The 13,619-nt window shown below is 34.4% G+C and overlaps 1 pseudogene; it reads left to right on the top strand.

Moving 5' to 3' along the window:
• Positions 1–5,139: 5,139 nt before the first annotated feature.
• Positions 5,140–6,456, top strand: LOC118703113 (annotated as a pseudogene).
• Positions 6,457–13,619: the final 7,163 nt, after the last annotated feature.

Genomic DNA, 13,619 nt, shown 5'->3' with positions numbered 1-13,619 from the left:
ATCTTCACGCCAGCCAGAGCGCCACTCCTGTAGTTCCCTCCGCCTCCTGAGGTCCCTCTCATAGCAGGTATTCCACCCTGCCAAGCCACTTCTCTCCTGCATGCATGCTGCCCAGAGGCCCAGAGCAGTTGGGGGGCGGGGCCAACTCCATCCTTGTTGGGTGATTTGCATACTTACGCCTGATTGACTGGTGGGCATCACGAAGTGAAGGTCAATTGGCATAGTACTCTTTTATTAGTGTAGAGTAAAGGAAATCACCCTGTGCTATAAACATTTCTGTGGGATCTTTATATACCACAGAGCACATCCAAACATGACTTAGCTATTATACAGGTATATAAAGTCTTGAAAGGCTAATGAATATTGTTTTTCACTAGGGAGCTAAGCAGAGGAAATAACTACTTTGCAAGTTCAGGAAAGGTCTAGAAAAATAAGTTAGCATAAGATTTCTAGTCAGAGAAATTCACTGAAATAATAATTTAGAGGTGAAGTCAGAAGACTGAACTTTTTAGAACTGAATCTCAAGAATATGATTCCTATTATAGGGGAATTATTTCCTCCATATTGGTAAAGTACAGGTAGAGAAATGGAGAGAGGTGCAGAGAGGATAGGTGTTATTTCTATACATGGGTGCCATAAAAAGGGCCAGAAAGAGAAAATGCCATGGCTCTCTAAAGAAGGTCTTCAGAGAGAGTGACAGCCACTTAGCACTACAAGTCCCAATTATAGAGACTTTGAGGAAGTCCTTTTTGCACCTCCATGAGTACCAGAGGAATGTGGACTCACCGTGGGCCTCTCCTCCTATATAAACACACACATTCCCTGGATCACCTTCCCTGGGCTGCATTGTATACCTGGCTTCATCTTCTCTGAATCAGACCTCTCTTTTGGGGTCCTTATTTCTGGCTTGGGTTTTTCTTTTGTGCTTTCTTATGCATGCACATTGTATAGCCTTCATCAATTATGTTATCAAAGAATGTCCCTCCACTATATTTGGTAAATGCTGGATATTTCCTTTCTGGTTATCAGTGTAAATACAGTGTCTCCTTTCTTAAGAAAGCTATTTTATGTGTTCTCTCTCTATGTGTAAGAGTTTTTCCCTATTACATCACCATGAAATTAATATTCTTTTTTTATGATCACACTAAATTTATTTTCCCATTACTCAGAGAAACCAAGACACTTTTATTGAAACATATATGGCATACTAAAATAGAGACAATGTGATAGTGGTTAATTTTTAACCATTTGGTGCTTAATATAATTTACAGAGTCAAAGTTTAAGAGAACAGTTTGCATTATAGCGTTTGGAATTTGGTGATTATTATTGTTAATATTTTGTTCTTTTGTGATTCTAGATTTACATTCATGATCTCATTATCACTTAACACAGTATTTATAAGACTCTAGATTGATTACAAATATTGAGATGTCTGTGTAATATTGAGATGTCTGTGTAACATGAATGTAGAAATAGAACATGAAGAAATATTGAGATACTAGTACATTAACAAAAGCTGTCTTTGAAACTAAAGTACAATAGGGTACTCTTATTAAAAAATATATAATTTTCATCACGTTGATGCACATTTATTTTCTTTGTTTTTGCCAAACTTAATGTTACATTTCCTGTGCATTACGATTGAAAATAACAAAGTAGAAACTTAATTAGGAAGAGAAAAGCACTGTAATTTAGACATAATACATTCATCATCAAAATCCCCATGTAACAGTATGTACTCTCAACTACTGTGGATGGCACATTAAAAGACTTGACTTCTCTGATTAATTAAGTCCATTACCAAAGGAAATCACACAGTTGTTCACTTAAATGAGTGTGAAGAAAATTCTGCATAATTCATATAGGAAAACAGATTTTTAATCTATACTCTAAGTTTGGAGCTGCTAAAGATTAATCTCAATATACTCTAATCTGTAAAAGATTATTGAGGAAACATTTTTTACCAAAGAGAAGATGCAGCAAATATAAAGTTATATTGGGTGGAGGCATCATGTACTATATTATAACTCAGATTATAGTAATTTTAATTATAAATATTTAAATAATTCAACTATCTAAAATTATTGTAATTTCAAATATATACATATCTTCATTTCAATCTAGGAAATTATAATGAGTATGTCAAGTGCATCATTGAGGAATGACAACAAAGACTAACTGCTTTGCTCACTTAGATATGGCAGAAGCAGTCAGAGGTAAAGTTGCAACAAATTCTGGTGTCTTTAAGTCTTACATTCTTCCATCACGAAATGACATTGTGTAATACAATCTAAAACCTTGAGAGGATCCTACGGGGATCATCTTTGTTAGGCTTGTGCTTTCATGCAAACCTAACTACTTATAACTAATAGCTTCAAGAAGAGATCTGTGACCTTTCTTATGCTTCATCTCCCAGTAGAAAGCCTTTCCTTCAGTTCCAATTCATTTACTTATCTATGGCTCCCATTAGTTCTGAAGAACAATGAGAGAGAACGTGTGAACAAGCACAAACATCCCTGAATGTGTATTTTCTAATCAGCTTCATTGCCTTTATTCATTTCTCTGAGTCTAGCTGTTTTTTAAAAAGTCAAAATGTTAAAAAATTGATAATGTTGTTTTTCTGATCATTGAATATTATGCTTTTCCTTTATAAAGTTATTAAATTCTTAGAGCAATTTTTATCAAATATAATTTCAGCTTGTAAATTGTTTTATATGTGGATCTTTCTCATCATGAGTAAACATTAGTAGTTCCTTTTTCATAAGTCCATAACTTTATTTTCTGAAATAAATTACAGTTTTATTGGATATTATTTTTCTGCCTTTCCTTCTTAAATAGTCTGCATACTTAATATGGCAGTACACTAATAAAAAAAATTTAAATGAAATCACTTACCATTTGTTTCAACATGGATAAATGTAGAGGGCATTATGATAAGTGATATGTCAGACACAGAAAGATAAATACTAGTATCCTATATCACTTATGTATGGAATCTAAAAACAAACAAACAAAAAAACCAAATGAATAAACAAAACAGAAACAGATTCATAGAGAACAAGCTGATAGTTGCTAAAGGCTGTGGGACATAAGTGAAAAAAATAATTTCATGAATTCTATGGAAAATTGTATTGGATACTGATCAATACATGTTTATTTAAATATGAAAAATATAGATAAGATGATTATGGTGATTTTGCAAGTAATATTTTAAGTATTTTGCTGGTCTTTTTAATAAATATATTTAATATAAAACTTTTGCTGAAATTTGAAATTTATTTTTCTTTTTGTATTCATATTAATAATATAATGATATATATGCATAATAATGACAAAACTTAAGAGATTTAGTCTTTATTCACAAAAACTATTCAGATGATGAAAATTACATTTTCTTTCTGTTTCTTTTCTCTTATTGGTAAATTGCAAATATATATATATTTGCAATTTACCAATAAGAGAAAATATATATATATATTTGTCCCTCTCTTAAACAAGCCAATTCCATTCAAGTGGTTAAGCTGATGAGAGTTATGTATTTTTATTGTAATAATTATAAATATATACATATGTATATAAAATCTTTTCAGAAGATGAAAATTATGTTCTTTCTGTTTCTTTCCTCTCCTTGGTAAATTGCAAATATATATGCGTATGGAATTGGCTTGCTTAATAGTGGGACAACCTTATATTATTCATCTTCTGTTATGATGAAAATGAAGTACACAGACTAAAAAATGATTTAAAAAAAACAAATTCAGATCTAAATTCTAGATTAAGGAATCACAAAGGATAGAGGAACAAAGTAAATTGTACAAGAAGAAAACACTGAAAAGTGGAATACTTAATTATAATTGGCCTGGTCACTACAAATAAAATCACTGGCAGCAGTATCTTTCATGAACTGTTAATATGAATAAGGGTAACAGAGCATCACCTGTTTTCCATGACTACAGCATAACTTGAGTACAGAGACTATCACAAACTTTAAAATACTTTTAGTGAATGGGGAAATCAGTCACACCGTAGCTTTCTAAAATGATTTAAAACCTTTCAAATAGTTTAGGATTGACACAATAGAGGCGACTATCAGGTTCCTCATAAGAAGACGCACAGATCTTATCAAAGAGGGTTCACACCAGAAAGGGAAGGCGCAGCCTGAATTAGAAATTCTTTTATTGATTGATTGATTGATTGATTGATTATGGTATCACATAATTGTCCTCATCCCCAAATCACTGCATTTGTTTCCACACAGTTTCCAAGTCCTTTTATTGTGCTTCTCCAATATGGAGTGCAGTGATTCTCCAGGGTTTAAACACCTCTTATCAATTGATTCTTTTTATCTTTAAAACATCCCTTGTCCCGGTTTTTGTGTAAATACTAGTATATGTGTGCATAGCACACACTCTTGAGCTCATATTGCTCTTTCTTGCATCTTATATCCTTGGCCACCTTCCTTCCTTCCTTAACTTCCTTAGATACTGTGTCAATTTACATTCCCATTAAAACTGAATGGGGATGCCTTTTTATCCATATCCTGTCCAACACTTATGTCTTGTTTGATAATAGCCATTCTGAAAGGTGTGAGGAAGTATCTCATTGTGGTTTTGATTTGCATTTCTCTTAATAGCTAGTAAAGTTTATCCTCTTTTCTATTGAGCATCTATTACCTGTTGGCCATTTATATGTCTTTTGAAGAAAGTGTCTATTCAGGTCTTCTGCTTATTTTTTATTTAGATTGTTTGCACACATATGTGTGTTGTTGTTGTTGTTGTTGAGTTGTATGAGTTCTTTCTGTATTTTGGATAATAACCCCATGTTAAAGCTGTATGTAGTCCCATTCACATATTTTTGCTTTAATTTCTTTTGCCCTAAGTGTCTTGATGGATGAGTTGATGAGTGGATAAAGAAGATGCAATATATATATATATGTATAGCATCTTCTTTATATATCATATATATATATCTTTATATATATATCCTTTATATATATATATCCTTATATATAATATATATCCTTTATATAATAAAAGTAATATGCAAATCAACTGAATGGTGGATTGGCCAGTTGCTGTGATGCACACTACCATGCGCCTACCCCTGATTGGCCACCCCCACCCAGAACCGGGGGTTGAATGTCAGCCTCCCCATCACTGCCTGGTCTCTGCAGGCCGAGGCCACTCCAGTGGGTGAGCTGTGTGCACATCTACAGCGCCATGGACCAGGCAGCCTGCAGGATCAGCCTGGCCAAGTGCCCCCACGGCAAGTGCTCCCCCTCATGGTGACTGAGCTGGTGGCTCGGCCTGGGCATCCCGCGGCTGGACAACGTCCTCAACTTCAGCTTCCCGGGAGGGCCAGCTCTTCCTGCCCCATGTGGGTCGTGTGTCCGGGCTGGCCAAAGTGGCACAACCTGCTCCTTGATGGCCAGATGAGGTCACCAACCTGCTGGACCTGCACCTGTTCCCGGGCCGGGCCCTCACCCTCGCCGCCCCCAGGAGGAGGCCACAATGCGGTTGGAGTGGACAGTGTGCTGGATCGGGTGCCATAGAGCATGGGGGACATGAGGATACAACCTGAGGAGCACCTTGGGGGCATCACTGGAGCTGAGGGGCCTGGGCTCTGGGGCTGACAACACCCAACAGCAGAATGAGCGCTGGTGGCTAGCGCCCGAGTCCATCAAATAGGCCAAAGAGCTGGACCTTGTGGTCCTGGGCCTATTCCCCCTCTTCAGCTCGGGCTTCGAAAGGAGGAGCTACAGCAGCTGAGGCTAGTGGACAGCATCAAGCAGTGCCACTCACAGGTGACTATCTGTGAGATCAAAGCCTCCAGCCGGGACCTGAGCAGCCAGGTGACACGGCCAAGCTGCTGAAGGACCGCAAGGCCATAGCCAGCTTCCACCAGGGCGGGCAGGAGTGGCAGGAGGGCCTGGTTGGCCCAACCCTGAGCTGCCCAGCATGTGGCAGCATGGGAAAGTGGAGGAGAGGGGGTAGGAGGAGGACGTCTTCACAGAGCCTGTGGGCCTGTAGCCTATGAAGCCAGGACCTGAGCGGGGAGCCAAGAGGCAGAAGAAGTGACCTGGCTGCTGGACCAGGATTTCTATGTCCCTATCGGCCCAAGGACTTTGACATTGAATGAGCCTGAGCGTTGGTGGAGACAGGGGCCCTTTGAGCAGCAAGTGGCTGGCACTGTCCTGGACCTGAGGGGGGATGAAGCCCAGAACCTGACCAGGGGCCGGCAGCACCTCACGTGGGACCAGAAGAAGTGGTTTCTGGGACAGTCAGGATGGGAGGACAAGAAGAAGATCAAGACAGAGTGGTTGCTACATCAGCAACTCCTATAATCAGAGCCTCTACCAGAAGTGGAAACAGAAACAGAAATCGTGGTTAGCTCAATGCCTGAGCCCCAGTGGGCCTCCAGCAGTCGGTCCTGTCGGCAATGCTGTTTTGGCCTGATCTGGGCAAGTACAGGAGGCAATCAATTGATGTGTCTTCCTCACATTCATGTTTCTCTCATGAGCGCCTTCAGTGAAATATGTCCTCAGGTGAGGATTAATAACAACAAAAAATGCATATTTACATAAATACATGAATATTGGGGGGCTAGTGGATGGGGCCCCACTGGTGCATGAATGTTATGCACTGGGCCTTTAGTGTGTGTGTGTAATGGAATATTACTCAGCCATAAAAAGCATGAAATATTTCCATTTGGGAAACCTAAGCCTCCCTCCTACTCTCTGTGGCTGTAGCCATCTTGGTTGGGTTTATTTGCATACCGGCTCTGATTGACTGGTGGGCATGGCTTGTGGGTGTAGCGGAGTGATGGTTAATTTGCATATCACTCTTTTATTAGGTAGGATAATTGAAAAGTACTTATTAACATTCATAAAAATAATTATCTATATTTTAATGTGTCTGAATTCCTATCCTTTATAATTTTATTAATTAGTCTTGAATTCAGTAAAAAAAAGAAAAAAGAACTAAACTAAATATAATTAAGGTCATCAGTAATTTCAATAACGAGTAATGGAAAAGACCTTTGGTATGTGAAATATGTCCTGAAAATCATGAAGAACAGGAAGAATATAATTATATACAACTCATTACACTCTCTGAAATTTAACCATAAAGAAACTATAAACTTCAATTTTTACTTTATTAAAGTTTTTTTTTTAAATCATTTTAAAAGAAACATTTTAGTGAGAAATGGAACAGAGCTATAATTCTACTCATTTACCTTTTGTCGATCACATAATGTACAGTTTTTTAGACTGTCTTCTGAAATTGCAAAAGTAAAAGCAGTTTTCTATTATTTGCTTTAAGGTTGTTTTTTAGTATACAATCTTGCATACATTTATCTTTTAAATTTCAAAGTTTGAATGAATACAAAATACTTTCCATAGAAGGAATTATAATTGAGGGCTAATTAATTACATGAAACATCTTTTTATTTTTCTATATTTCCCAATTCTCATACAAATCATTGTTTATGTGAGCATATACTAGTATATATAGTTTTTAAAAATGAAATGGCTGGGCAGTTTAATGTCAGTGGGTCTGGGTTTTGCTTCATATTTCAAAAGTGGCTCCTTTTCATGGCAATAAATTACAGTTCTACATAGGGATTTAACCATACAGTGGCAATTGACATTTAAAGTGAATTTTCTTATATTAATAGAGGAAAACAAAGGAGTGTAATCTGCAAACTAATAAGTGGCAGCACTAGTATATGTTATCAACTTTTTAAATTCATATAATTGGTAGTTAAAATGTTTACTGTGGTGAATAAATATAATCATTGGTTGTTACTATTTTCATTGTACTGATGCTGAATTCATTAGATTCAAATCTTTTCATGTAGCATAAGGATGTTGACTATAGAAATTGAAGCCAAAATTCCTAGAATTTAGCAGAGAAGCAGAAGGAATTTCAAAAACAATATAGTGATAGATTCTAGACTAGAATTAACTAAAAGAAGAGAGAATAATTAAGCCTTGGTGCTCCTGAGAGAGTTAGAAAGGCACAAAAGAAAAATCTTTCTTTTTGAACTTCACAGAATATTTAAAAACAGGTAAACCCAGTTTTAGAATTTAAATTTGTCATCTAATTTGAACCAACACAGACACTTACGGATGATGTACTTGCTGTTTGTGAATATGTTTGATGGATTGTCAATTGTCATTGTCGGTATAGTTGTTTTAATGTTACTTGATTTTGTCCTTTGTGGAGGAAAGTACTTATGGATAAGATCATTAGTCTTAATCCTGCTTTATTCTTAGAAAAAAATAGCAAATTTGGAACAACTTAAATTCAAGCTCCTTGTTATTGGAGATCTATATATCTTTATCTGCATCTGTATAATCTTATCTATATTATATTCATATGCCTACCTACATCTATATAGTGCATAGGCTTTCAGTCTGACCTTCCAAACTATGAACTACTCTAGCATAAAGCCTGACCTTGTCATTCTGGGTCAACTATATTGATTTTCCCCCCAAAAAAAGCAGTCATTAGTGTGATTAAATTTTGGACTCTACATCCAGACTACCTGAATTTGAAATCTGAATCTGCCCTTAACAAGCTTAAACCCTTAGTTTCTCTCTGATATCTTTAGTGGCAATGACAGTATCTACTTGTAAGTTAGAAGAATTGAATGAATAAAGCTCTTTGACTAAAACCGTGGTATGTTATTTGTTAAATATAATACAATAAATTTAAATACTTGAGATTATTTTCCTAGTTTTAGCGTCAATGACAAACTCATTTTTATGGGTGTAAAACATGTAGAAACGTTTTGAATAAATACTGAAAAATATACGAAAAGCACAGAAAATGAAATATCTCACTTGAGGAACCTCACTTTTATTAATGTTGTATATTTTAATTCAAATATCATGATACTATTCTCTACCTTGTTTTTCACATACTAATATATCTCTAAGTGCATTTTAAATTTACACAAATATGTTTTTCTAATTCTGTATAGTATACTATCGTATGGATATGTCATAGTTTATTTATCCTGTCCCCATTTAAACATAGTTTGGTTTCCAATATTTGATATTTTTTACAATGCAGTAATATACCTAGCCAGTTTGGCTCAGTGGGAAGAGTGTTGGCCTGTGGACTGAAGAGTCCGAATTCAATTATGGTCAAGGGCATGTACCCCGGTTACAGGGTTAATCCCCATCCCTGGTCAGGGTGTGTGTGAAGGCCAACCAGTCAATGTGTCCCTCTGTCGCTTCTTATCCCTTCCACTATCTCAAAAAAACAATGGAAAAATATCATCAGGAAAAATATCATAATTTAATAAATTAAATTATTATTTACATTTAAATGTAAATGAAGTATTTACAGATTTAAATTATAGATATGTATGTATTGCATTGTAACATCAGCAAGAAATATTTAAGGATATATTTCTATTATAAGTTAAGCATTGAAAGATAAACAGCTATCCCACCATTGCAACTCCATTCACTTGAGAAGAGTGTACCACTAATGGTTGTGAGCATAAGGTTAATTATGTGGCTAAACTACCAGCATAGGTAGGCCAACTACACCAATAAATAGGTCTGTATAGTTCAAATAATCTTTATCTGTTCATTTAAAAATTGGAAGGCATTTCATTACAGAATGCAATAGATGCCAACTTTTTGAAATATTATATTTAAAACAGCAGAAGCATAGCTCAAAGGCAGAGAAATAAAATAAATACATTAAAGTTTTTCCTTTCATTTTATTCAGTTTGTTAGATTATCTTTCCAATTTTTTGAAGAAGTAATTAATATGCCTTTAATGAAGGGATTGAGACGGTACTTCTGGAACTTGGGGAACTTGGTGTATCAACATAAGCTTAATTTATTATGAGGCAATTATTTATGTTTGAATTTAATAATGTTTCCTATATTTGACTTTTTAATAGCCTATACACATCAAGTTATAAAGACATTATTTATGACTTATAAACTAAAACTAATTTATATATTCCAACTTCAATATTTCTCTATGACAAACACATGATAGGGTGAATACATACATTGTTAAAGCCACATTGGATTTTTGCCAAAATCACAGTTTTGTAATACAATAAAATAAATTTTAATACATTAACCCTAGGTAGTGCTTTGTACATGTGTGAATTCAAAGAACAAAAATAACAAATTAAGCAATGAAGTCCAGAGAGCAGTTCTTATGTTTGCTATTACAGTAGTATAGTCCTGACAGTTAATATAGCTGGTGAGAAGGGGGGAGAATTTTTTTTAAAATTATATATGATGAGTATCTGATGCTCTTTTTGACATTTAAAATATACTCAAAAAGTGAATCAGGAAATATATTGAATTTTGGAGTTAAAAAAACAGGTGCTTCCTCCAATAAAATTTTACAAATTGCATTTTTACTAGTCCCAGTATTTTAGTCATTTAAAGATATAGTTCTAAATTATAGTTATATTTCATAAAACGTTTATATGATACTTACTATTATCACTTTAAATGAGTACTTTTTAAAAGTTCTGTCTTTATTTCTAACATGGTGTAAATTTCTATAGGTATAAATCAAATAAATAAAAAGTTTTGTTCCTCAATATGTTGTACTACTCTAATAGGGTCTTAAAATTTAAAAAGTTTGATAACCACTGATTTAAAAAATAAAGTTTCACAGCAACTACTTAGTCAACTAATTCATTTCAGCTCTTCTTAGGGATCATTATATTTTTAAAAACAATTGTGATTTAAATTATTGCTAAAATACATTTGGGATTGGGAGCTCTATATGTGAGATAATGAACCATATGAAGATTCTGTCATCAATTCTGTCATCATTATCACTATCACTACCATGCTGTTTTGAATTCCAGGGCCTTATATAGTTTCATTATTAGGTAGTGTGATTCCTCAAACTTTGTTCTTCTTCTATATGTATATATGTAGTCTTATAATTTTTAAATTTATTTTATAGTTGAAAGTATTATAGATATTTCCTTTGACCCTGCTACTGCCCCACCCCAGGCCTCTTTTCTTTTTCTCCTTTTTCTATTTTTTTTTTTTTTTCTGTGCAGAAGTGTTTTAGTTTGATGTATTTCCCTCTTATTTATTTTTAAGTTTGTTGCTTGTGCTTTAGACATCATATCCTGGAGGCTGCTTTCTTGATGTTAATAGCAGTTTCCTTTGTTTCATTTGGAACCTTATACTACACAATACAACAATACAAATAGAATTATATAGATACTGACAATAGTGTTATATAAATTCCTATTTTCGCATGTTTGTTTTATTAAAAGAAATATTTATAAAAGGATGCTCCCCACTTTGTTGTCAGGGAGTAAGACATCTTTTTTTACAAATTGCAACAATACTCAACAGAGGTTGAGAGGCTGGAAAGAATGTTTAGTTCATTCTTTTGTTTTCCATGTTCTTTTAAAAATGTTTTCAATACTTCTAAAAAGATTCTATTTTTTTGAGAGTAAGACTAACTTATATTTTATACATTATGTAAAGGCTCCTCTGCGGGCAGTTGAATTATGCAGCACATCTTCCTACTTTATTGCAGGTCCTAGGCTGGCCAGCTCCATAACCTCTATTCCTTTGTAGTAAATGCAGATTTACTGTCTTATATTTATTGTTCAAAATCTACTCTCATACTGTTGCTTCTTGCTATAAACATATGAAAAATAGTTCTTATGCATAGTTAAGTAAATACTCTATTACTCTGTAAATAAAAGTAATCATAGTCAGCTTGCTTAAATCTTGAGATGTTTTTATTAGTAGTGGAAATTGGGATATAATTCAAATATTTTATTCACAGCAGTTTTTCAGATAAAATAATATATTTGTGAAAACAGCTTCTGAAAGACAAAAATTCATTTAACAATAGCACACAGTTTCTTGCATTGTAAGCACTTCTGTTACCTTATATGTCAGGTTTTCTAATGATAATATTTTTGAGGATTACAGCAATATGAAATAAGAGCTATATTTTAGAGTTAATATAAATGTTTCTGAAATGTTATTAAAGATAAGTTTTTAATTGAAGATACCTTTTACCTTTTAAGTACACTACTAGTATACAAGTTCAATGAATTACTTATTGAATTAATTGGGGTAACACTGGTTAACAACATTATATGGATTTCAGGTGCACAGTGCTATCTTTTTAAATGAAGTGCTAAAATAAAATATATAGGATAATGAATATATAAAACAGATGGTCCTGTCTGTCTTTTTGTATTTTATATCTTTAATGGCTTCATGCACTATCAATCCATTTAAATTACAGAGAGGGGTAACCATTAAATAGTTTTCCATTCTTCTTCACTAAGGATAGTTAAAGATGCTGAATAACATTTGCTAATTCTGTAATGCTGATCCCCCAAAATAATGTGTCAGGAGGGAGTATTTCTGCTTCATTCCTTTTGTTTCCAGACAGCATCTAATGAGCTGGAATGATCATAATTGGCAGAGTACAATTCATTGCAAACATGTTGCTAAGGGAATTCTCGAAATGTCAAAAAATGTACCTTCTGCCTGGGAAATAAAGTAAGCCATTGGAACATGTATTAAAATAGAAATAGTTAAAACTTGATGTAATCTTGCTGTTTTCAAATTATGAAAACAAAATAGCCTTATGAGGAAGATAAAACTTTGCATTACACTATTTTATAACTACTTGTGTTATATGCAATGATCAAAGTGATATTTTACTAGACAAAACAACATTCATCATTTATATAATTTAAACCAGCACAATTTCTAACAAATATCTTAAATTTCCTTTTTAAAATATATTTTATTGATTTTTTTACAGAGAGGAAGAGAGAGGGATAGAGAACTAGAAACATCGATGAGAGAGAAACATCGATCAGTTGCCTCCTACACCCCCCCTCACCCCCCCCACTGGGGATGTGCCTGCAACCAAGGTACATGCCCCTGACCGGAATCAAACCTGGGACCTTTGTCTGCTTGCCAACACTCTATCCACTGAGCCAAACCAATTTCAGCTCCTTATTAAAATATATAATCAATAATATATAATAAAAGACTAATATGCTAAGTGTCTGGTCATCCAGTTGTCCGTTCAACCAATCAGAGCATAATATGCTAATGATATGCTAAGGCCACTCAATTGCTATGGCATTCACTGACCAACAGGGGACAGACAGTTTACAGGTAGGTTAGCTTGCTGCTGGGATCCGGCCAATCAGGACTGAGTGAGACAGGCCAGATATGCCCTGAAGCCCTCCTATGGTTCCTCCCCTGCTGCCAACCTCCCACAACCTTCCCTGGCAGTGATTTTGCACCAGTGGGGTCCCTCAGCCTGGACTGCACCTTCTTTCAATCTGGGACCCCTTGGGTCCAGTGAATACATAAAATAATTGAATATATCAAGTTGCCTTTAAGTAATCAAAATTATAATATTGATTTTAAATTTTTACTGTTCCTATTCTATATTCTTTCTAATTGAAAATCAGAAAAATAACAATTTTTAAAACTTCACAATCAAGTGAAAATAAAATATGTGTGATACACATTTTAAATACTTTTTGTCAAAATGTGCCCAAGAATATCTCATTTTTACATACTCAATATTGATTTAATCATGATTCATATTAGTAA

The sequence above is a fragment of the Pipistrellus kuhlii genome, unplaced genomic scaffold (genome assembly GCF_014108245.1).
Source record: "Pipistrellus kuhlii isolate mPipKuh1 unplaced genomic scaffold, mPipKuh1.p scaffold_m20_p_4, whole genome shotgun sequence".
Classification (NCBI taxonomy): domain Eukaryota; kingdom Metazoa; phylum Chordata; class Mammalia; order Chiroptera; family Vespertilionidae; genus Pipistrellus; species Pipistrellus kuhlii.
The sequence above is the reverse complement of the archived record's forward strand: the minus strand, read 5'-3'. Positions and strand labels throughout refer to the sequence as shown.